Source organism: Arachis duranensis, chromosome 5 (genome assembly GCF_000817695.3).
Source record: "Arachis duranensis cultivar V14167 chromosome 5, aradu.V14167.gnm2.J7QH, whole genome shotgun sequence".
NCBI lineage: Eukaryota > Viridiplantae > Streptophyta > Magnoliopsida > Fabales > Fabaceae > Arachis > Arachis duranensis.
In genome coordinates this window covers 8,333,964-8,343,477 of record NC_029776.3, presented here as the reverse complement: position 1 = coordinate 8,343,477, position 9,514 = coordinate 8,333,964, and the positions used below count along the sequence as shown (strand labels likewise).

General features: G+C 33.9%; 1 pseudogene; it reads left to right on the top strand.

The window, feature by feature from the left end:
* The window catches only part of LOC107487743 (uncharacterized), a 9,480-nt pseudogene extending 565 nt beyond the window's left edge, over positions 1 to 8,915 (top strand).
* Positions 8,916 to 9,514: the final 599 nt, after the last annotated feature.

Here is a 9,514-nt window from a genome sequence, read left to right as displayed (position 1 = left end):
AAGATGCCATTCATTTATCTGTGTCTACTCCTTTCATTTTCTTGTTAGAGCTGTTTGCCCCAAACATTTTGCTAGCATTGTAGCATTCTTTTAAGAAAATTTTGTATGATCAAAATTGTGTTGGTAGAAGATTTAATGAGATCTTGCATTTGCAGTCATCTAATTGGTCTGCTACTATCTGATTACCTCACTACATGTACCTATTCTCATGACACGAATACAAATGAGTATCAGTTAATTCAGTTGCGTTATGATTAACTAATAGATTAGTGTCTAGTTGGCATATTTTAGCTGTGGGAAAGGAAAATGGCAATGGGATGATATGAATATGTGGATAAAAGTCATTCGAGTTTCAACTAATACTCACACCATGCTACTCCAATATCTGCAGGGCATTCTTACATACACTCCTCGCCTACTTTCAATAAACATGAGAGGTACTTGATGTTGTCATGATGATATCTATTAGTGAAAAATATTTAGCATAATATTAATTCTTTATGCTTTTATTGTTCTTCCTGGTGCAAAAATGAAACGTCATTCCTTCCCCATTTCCCACTGCATATGTTTTTACACTTTGTGTTGACTTTTTCAGGTTCACTCGGATCTTTGAGCTCACATGGTACATTATATAAGGAGATTACCTCCCTCCATCAGATGTTGTTACCTGGTGAGACCTTTCCATCTATGTCTGTATGAGAAAACTCAGATTTTATAAGGATGAATAAAAATAAAAAATGGCAATTTTCTACAAATATCTAGCTTGAGCCTTTTGGTGCTCTGTTCACTTGCTGCTTGCCTGTTTTATTCGACATGAAACCTACTTCATCAGTTATATTTAATTATTTATCATAAATCTTTAGTTTAAATTTTGTTTATGTGCTGAGTGTCTATAGACCAATGCACAGGACAGGTAAGGTTTCCAACCAGGCCTCTGAATCTCATAAGAAAAATTTGTTTCTACAAAGACTGTATGAGGAAGAGGAAAATTTGATTGTGGCTAATGACATTAGTAGTTCAAGCAATGGTTCTCAAAATGAGTATCAGGATAAGGATGTAGTTGAAAGTCTAGAAATTGGTGCAGAGTTTTGGACAGATTACTCAAAGTACATTATCACCTCCAGAGTGTCTATGAATTAAATGGAGTTTGAATAGATACTGAGGACTTCAACAATTACGGAATTGGAAAGGATTCCTTTTCTTGGGCTTTGCAAGGGGAAGAAATAGTGATAGGCTACGATTTTTTATTGAAGAGTGTGATCATATACAGGTATACTACCACTGCTTTTGTGTCTTGTAGTTGTTGGTTTTAGGGGATGTTCCTCTTATATCTTTAACCCTTTTAGTGAAGCAATATCTTTTGGTATCTACTATGTTACCATTCAATTTACTTTTCATTTTCTTTGATTTCTTTTCCATATATATGGACCCATTTCCTCTTATGGCTTGTATTTAGGAAAAGATTATATTTAATGAACAAAGCTACTAATTTCAAGGCCTATTCTTCTACCCAATATTGCAGGAACTTGGAACAGAAATTGTTACCAGAAATAGTAATGGCTATGTAGAAAATATTAGTGCAATAGTTTTTGGTTATCCCACTTTTCGTGTTCCTCTATGTAAATTTTGGTTTGAGATTTTTCAATTAATGGTTATTATTGGTATGATGACTCGAAGCAGTGTTTGAATTTTGATCTAACCATAATCTTCATCTATTAGGTTTTGGGGGAACAATCATTTTGGTTTGATTTGTCTTAAACAACTTCAAATTTTTGGCAGGGCTTTCAATTTGTAGTTGACGACTCTAGAGGATTCTCTGCTGTGGCTGAAGAGTTTTTAGAGAATATTGTAGATAAATATACAAATACTCCTGTTTTGCTGTATGCTGTCCAAGGCCATCGTGCATGCACAAGTCTTCAGAGCAAGAAGCCTACAGTCTTGGAGGTAGGAGTGGCAAACGGTCCTAAACCCGCTGGGCCGGCCCGCATAACCCATCAAAAAAAGCGGGACGAGATGGAAAATTGAGACCGCTACACATCAAAAGCCCGCCTAATCCGTACCGCTTAAACCGTGTGTTTTGGCGGGACGCGTCGGGCTTCCCCACCGGGTTTAGAGTTTTTTATATTTTGGATTATGTTTTACGCTTGATTGATTATGTTCTAAACTTCTAGATGTTTAATTATATATTTTGGACAATATTTATTTTATTTTGGATAATGTTGGTTTTATTATTTTGTTTCAAAAAATTTGGTTTATGATTACGTTTATTACATATTTATAATTATAAAAACTTTAATATTTGTGAATTTAGAAATTATAATTTTTTTATGTCTTCAGAAATTATAAATTTATTAAAATAGTTGTGAAATTATATATATTATTTAATATTTAATAGTAAAAAAAAAGATTTGGCGGGCTTGGCCCGTCAATCCGGTGTTAGGCGGGGTGGGTGAGATTTGAGGGCCTTCTCATTAGGCGGGGCGAGGCGGGCTTTTAGCGGGCCGGGCCCCTTGCCGCCCCTACTTGGAGGATCTTCACGATGCTGTATCATTTTCAAGACTGGTATGCTACTCTAAATTTATTGTGTCTCTCGGTCTCCCCTCTTTGAGTAAAAGTAATATTCTATTTAATGAATTTATCACATTTGACAACTCATTAGTCAACACACTTCTTTGGTAATTGGCAGAAAGGGCTGATGTTTAACATTCTGATTGTTTATTAATTTAGCTGGTTAGATGTTTCCACAATCCTGAATTTTATGTAAATTATACTTTTAGTGTTGATACAATTTGCCTCACTGATAGTGTCGGTGTTGGCTTGCAGAAACATGGCTAGTACTGTTATTCACTTCTTCCGAACCTTTTTTTTTATATATAATTTCACAGGTAAAGTTTCTAAATTCCTCCACATTGAAGATGAGAAACATTACCACTCAAGTGCAATTTATGTTGCTGCACTACACTCCATTAATCTTTCTTTTAGAATGGAGCCAGTTGGCCTTATTGATGCATGCACATTTTTAGTAGTTTTTAGTTATTGTTTCTTTAAATAGTGGTAGTGATTTAGTGCTTTTATTAGAAATTTCATGCTTTTAATTTATGTTATTAACATTTCTTTTCTTAAATTCAAGATAGAGACTATCCTTGCTTTAATTAAGATTTTTAGTGTTTTGATCAATGCTTTTTGAAGTTGTTTTATATTTTGATAAGTGTAGGAAATGAAACAAAATCAAAAGAATAAAAAAGGAAGTCAAGGACACATTTTGGAAGAAAGGACACGCTTTGAAAGCTTAGAATACAATTTTTCAAATTCAAAAGTTAAACCTGAAAGCTTTGCCGTCCAACGTGGTGATCCTGGCGTCCAATGGCATTCGTGCGTACGCACAAATGGTGATTTCAGCAATGTCATGTATACACATGACTCCCGTTTCATGTCTCACACCAGTTTTGTGACGTTCCACGCTGAAGCAAAACAGAAGTATAATTTGGGCCATGAAATTGGAGCAATGTTGTAGGTGTTCCACGTCCCTTACTTGGCGTGCCACAGCAAGTAAATAGAGGCCAATTTGGGTAGTCTTTGAAAAGCAAATGTCGTTAAACCTCAACTTCAATTTTCTCATTCATTACTCCACTCTCCAAGCTTTCAAATGATTCAGCCCAAAAAGCCAAATTCAATTTAATCTTAAATTTAATGTAATTTGAATTTCATTTGAATTTGTAATTTAGATAGGTTATAAATTGAGGAAGAAGTGCACACTTTGGGGGATCTCATGAATCTTCGTTCTTCATTCTAAGGATTCAAATCTATTAAGAGATAGTTTGAATCTCACTTAAATTCTCTAAAAACTTGAAAGAGAGATCATAGAATTGAACTTGAAGATCTTTATCTCAACTCTTGTGAATTTGGGTTTGGAATTGATATGTGACATGTAATCAACCCATAACTTGATTCATGAAATTGTGTAGTTTTAAATTAGAGATCAATCTTCATCTCTTCTCATGAGCAATTAGATCAAGACATTGGCAATTGATCAAGTTAAGAAAGACTGAATTATCAACACATTATAATTTAATCACTTATGATTTGTCAAGAGATCAATGATTGCATGATTGAAGTGGAGATGAAAAACTATTTAATCCAGAGAATTCAATATATTTCCACCCCAATGATCTTCTCTTATTCTTTTATTCGCTTTTTTTATTAATTGCTTTCAATTAATGCTCATTTACATTGTTTTCTTTACATTCTTGCAATTTACTTTTCCAATATTTACATTCTAGCAATTTAAATTTCCAACAATTTACATTTATACTCTTTATTTTCAAGATTTTTTACTTTCATTACTTATTGCTTAAGTCATTTACATTTCACGTTTCTATTATCAATTGTTCATCATCATACTGTGAATTGCTTGACTAGAATACTCAATCAATCATTGTTTGATTAATTTCTTAATTCTCGTTGGATCGACACTCACTCACCATTAGTTTATTACTTAGTACAACTCGATGCACTTTCCGGTAGTTATGAAAAATTGTAAAATCTCATATCAAGTTTTTGGCGCCATTGTTGGGGATTAACGATAATTAATAAACTACCGGTTGATTGATTATCTAGATTAGGCACATTTTCTTTCTTGTTTTAGTCATTTATTTGCTTTTACTTTTTCGTTTCTTTAGTCCTTTAACTGTTTGTATTATTGCCTAACTTAGAATTTCTTTTAAATTTTCTTTTCTTTTATTATTTTCTTTGTGTACATGCGAGAAAATCAAGAAGAGAAACCTCTCCTCTTTTTGATTCTGAAATTAAAAGAACTCTCTGGAGGATAAGAAAATAGGCCAGAAACAAAAAAGTGCTAGAAGAAAGTGAGGGAGCCTCAGACACAATTATGGCAGAACCTCACAACAACAATAAATCCAATGGTGCTCCACATGCTAGGAAGACATTAGGATCGTATACTACTCTTGATCCGGAAAATTGTGGGAGTAGTATTTTGACTCCAAATATCAATGCCAACAATTTTGAACTTAAACCTCAATTTATCACTCTTGTTCAATAAAACTGTCAATTTGGAGGAAGTCCTCAGGAGGACCCAAATTAACACATTTTAAGCTTCATCCGAATTTGTGATATGGTGAAAGCAAATGGAGTGTCAGTTGAAGCATATAGACTCCTCTTGTTCCTATTCTCTCTTAGAGATAGAGCCGCCAATAGTTGGAGTCACACCCAAAAAAAACATTGTCACATGGGAAGACTTAGTTAGCAAGTTTTTAACTAAGTTCTTTCCATCTCAAAAATTGATAAATTTGAGAATAGAGGTGCAAACTTTTAGACAACTTGAAAGAGAATCTTTATATGGGACTTGGGAAAGATCAAAGAGATGTTGAGGAGATGTCCACTAAATATGTTTGCGGATTGGGTCCAACTACAAATCTTCTAAGATGGAATCAATCAAATCTCAAGAAATTCATTGGATAATTCATCAGGGAGATCATTACACATGAAGACTCCTAGTGAAGCTATGAAACTCATTGACATTGTTGCAAATAATCAATACCTCTACTCTTCAGAGAGGAATATGAACACAAAAAGAGGAGTGATGGAACTAGAAACTCTTGATGCTCTTGTGATCCAAAATAAAATCATGTCTCAACAACTCTCCACACTCACTAAGTAAGTGAGAGGAATGTAAGTCTCTGTCATCAACACACAAAACTCAATATATGACATGAATAGAGAGAATCAATTTGGTAAAAATTTTGATTCATTCAACACTAATCAATCACAAGTAGAGCAAGTCAATTTTATGAAAAACTCCTCTAAGACACAAAAAATAATTCATACTCCAAAACATATAATCTTAGATGGAGGAACCATCCTAATTTTGAGTGAGAAAACCAACAAAATCAAGACCAAAGAAGCCACAATTTTAACCATGCAAATAATTCTAACTTCTAACCAAACACTAAAAACCACTTCCAAAATCCACAAAACACTCCTTTTAATTCTTCAGACAATTCTTACCAACCACAACCACAACTCACACAACTTTCTCAAGATTCCTAAAGACTCTCTAATCTTGAACTTATTCTAGAGAAATTTATGGAAGAAACAAGGTCTAATTTTCAAAATCAAGATACTTCACTCAAAAAATTGGAAATACAAATTGGCTAAATTACTCAACAATTAAAAAAAATTCATTAACACTTTTTCAAGTGATACTGAGGACAATCTAAGGGAGGAATGCAAGGAAATCATGCTGAGAAGTAGGAGAGTTGTGGAGAAAGAAGCCACTTATCATTAAGTGTACAATGAAAAAGCTTCAAAAGAGGAATTGAGGAGCAAAAGCAAGAACAAGAAGCCTCCACACAAACTAACACCCCAATAAAAAAAGAAGCAGTGGAAGCATACAAACCAAAAATCCCATATCCTCAAAGATTTAAGAGAGAGATTAAAGAGAAGTAATACTCCAAATTTCTAGAAATATTCAAGACACTCCACGTCAACATTTCTTTCATAGAAGCACTTGAACAAATGCCAATGTATGCCAAATTTATAAAGGAATTGTTATCAAAGAAGAGATCCTTAAAAGGAAGACATACTATAGTCATGACGAAGGGATGCAATGCCATAATCAAAAAAGACTTTCCAAAGAAGAAGAAGGATTCAAGGAACTTTCAACTCCTCTATACCATTTGAAACATAATATTTGAAAGAGTATTATATAACCTTGGTGCAAGCATCAACTTAATGTCTCTCAGTGATAAAGAAACTTCAAATATATGAATTAAAACCAACAAAAATTACCCTTCAATTGGCTGACAAATTCATGTAGCAAGCACATGGGATTGTGAAAAATATTTTGGTGAAAGTGAAAAAACTCTTCCTTCCAACTGATTTTGTCATCCTTAATATAGAGAAAGACTACAACACTTACCATTATTTTGGGAGGCCCTTTTTGGCTACTAACAGGGCTTTTATTGATGTTGAAAAAGGAGAATCGATGTTAAGAGTGCTTGATGAACACTTGGTGTTCTATATTTTCAAAACCATGCATGAGTCCAATCATGAGGAGAATTGTATGAAGATTGACTCCAGAAATCCAAATTTGAAGGAGGCACCCAATGAATCACTTCAAAAGCTACCACTCTCATGCTTGAAAGAGAACAAAGAAGTAGAAGTGAAACAACAAGCTGAAGGATCATTGGAGTCAGAGAATTTACAACCAAAGCCTCCATTTGTGACAACCAACAAGATTCCTCCTGACATTGAACCTAAGATTGGCATTGAGTGTGAACCACCACCACCAAAAGAGGAAGAAAAGACTCTAAACAAAGTACCTAGAGGGTAAAAAAACAAAAAGATCTCTACTAAAACTTTTCACCAGAGGATAAAGTGATGCTAGTTTACCAACCAAGGGAGTCTTTTTCGCATTTTTCTTGACATTACACAATCAATAAGATTCTTTCTCTTGAGCATGTTGAGATCATTAAAGAAGACATCAGAAGGAAGTTCACAGTGAGAAGGGAGAAATTGAGGCACTGTGATCATTATCCACCATAACAAGGATCAACCGTCAAATTAATGACATTAAAAAAATGTTTATTGGAAGACAACCCAACCATAATATCCTTTGATTTTATTGTTCATTCTTAGTTTTTATTAATCTTCTGTTTTTATTGATAAAGAATGCATGCATAAAGAAAATAAGTATTAAGGAACCAAGGTTTTTAACCAAAGGAGGGGCTAAGTTGAGGTGTTCCTCAACCATGCAATAAGAAAAATAAGTTGATGTTTGAATTCTTGAGCATTGCATTTCACGAAAACTGGTTTGGTGAAAGAATTTTGCCTTTTGGGTTCAAGCAAGAAACAAATTTGGTATTGGAGCATGCATGCAATGTAACAATGCAGGGTTAGAATGGCATTCATGCTGGTAGTTATACAAGATTGTAAAATCCCTTATCACCTATTACACCTGCATCTTCTGTCTCTGGTTCTGTTGATCTTCATGGAGTCATACAAATGTTATCGGGACAAGAAAGGCAGAATCTGGTGTCAGTTCTGGAAGTTGCCATACCAGCGCCTACTTTATCTGGTACATGTGATGTGAATTACTTTTTATTCAATCTTGATAGAACTTTATTTCATTGGTCTTATTCTTGTAATTCAGGGGAGCAGAATGAACTATCTTTGTTGGAAAATTTGCATCCATTGACCCCTCAAATAGCAGAGGATGTTGAAGACACGCAGGCAGTTGAATGCATGACAGTTCATGGAGCTCATGCATCAGGTATTGTCTATGAAGGTTACTTCATTCTCTTCCTCTCTGTTCTGTTCTTTTTGCCCCTCTCTTGTCTGTGTCTTCCAAAACAATACTGTCCAACTTAAACTGGATGAAGTAAGCATAATCGATTTTCAGTATATTCTCTGCATCTCAGCTCAACTTCATCAATGAGTAAGACTTATTGTGAACATGATTGTGATGTTGACTTCCTATTTCATTATCTGTTTTCCTCTTCTGTTGCTTCCCTAAGTTGACTTCCGATTCGGATTAGAACATATATGTTGTTCTTTTAGAGAAACCAAGTGAGGAAACGTTTATAACTTTGTAAGGTCATTGCATTGGATAGTAATGATTATAACTGTGCCTTTCTAGCTGTTTATAGCGCTTTGCCTTTCGGCGATCAATTTCCCAACGTACATAGTTTTTATTTGTGTCTTGGGGGTTTTACTCACATGTATCCCACTATCCCTCTATCAAGGTAATCATGGTGGATTATTTGAGATCTTGCTATGACACACCGTTGCAAAATAGTTTAACACCGATTATATTGCACTTCATTTGTGTTGTCTTTTAATATATGTGTAGTAATAGTAGTGGCAGTAGTAGTACTTTTGAATTTGCTCTTTCATAATTCATACTACTCAGCTCGGAATTTATGTAAATTGTCATCATGTCACTTAATGTAATAGACGAGGGAAAATACGACAACACTTGACAAAAATATACTAGTGATACTAGGGAGATAATAACACAAAGTTATTTTATTTAACTTAACCTCTATAATTATATATTTATCATATATAAAATTACCTATTAATTTCACCAATAATTAAGAAATACAAAATAAAGAAACAAATATGTTTTTGTAGAGATTAAACTTTCGAGGTATATCTCGCCTTGGAAAAAATTAAACTTGTCTCTTCGTCTCTAAAAGATGTATACTTCGGCAAAAAGAACAAGGATGGTAGATACCTGCAAAAGGCACTCCGACATTCAAATCAATATATATTTAAGAGGTATATAATAATTTTATGAATATAGAATGTTAGACATGAAATACAACTTATCATGCGGTCCTTCTTGAAATATAAAAATTGGTTTCTTTATAGGCATAGGGTTGACGAATAGAGTTGATTTTATGACCGTTGGTTATTAAGTCAGAATAATGGTTATTAAAATCGTCCGTTACAAACTTAGAATGAAGGCAAATAAAGTCGAGTTATGACTCAT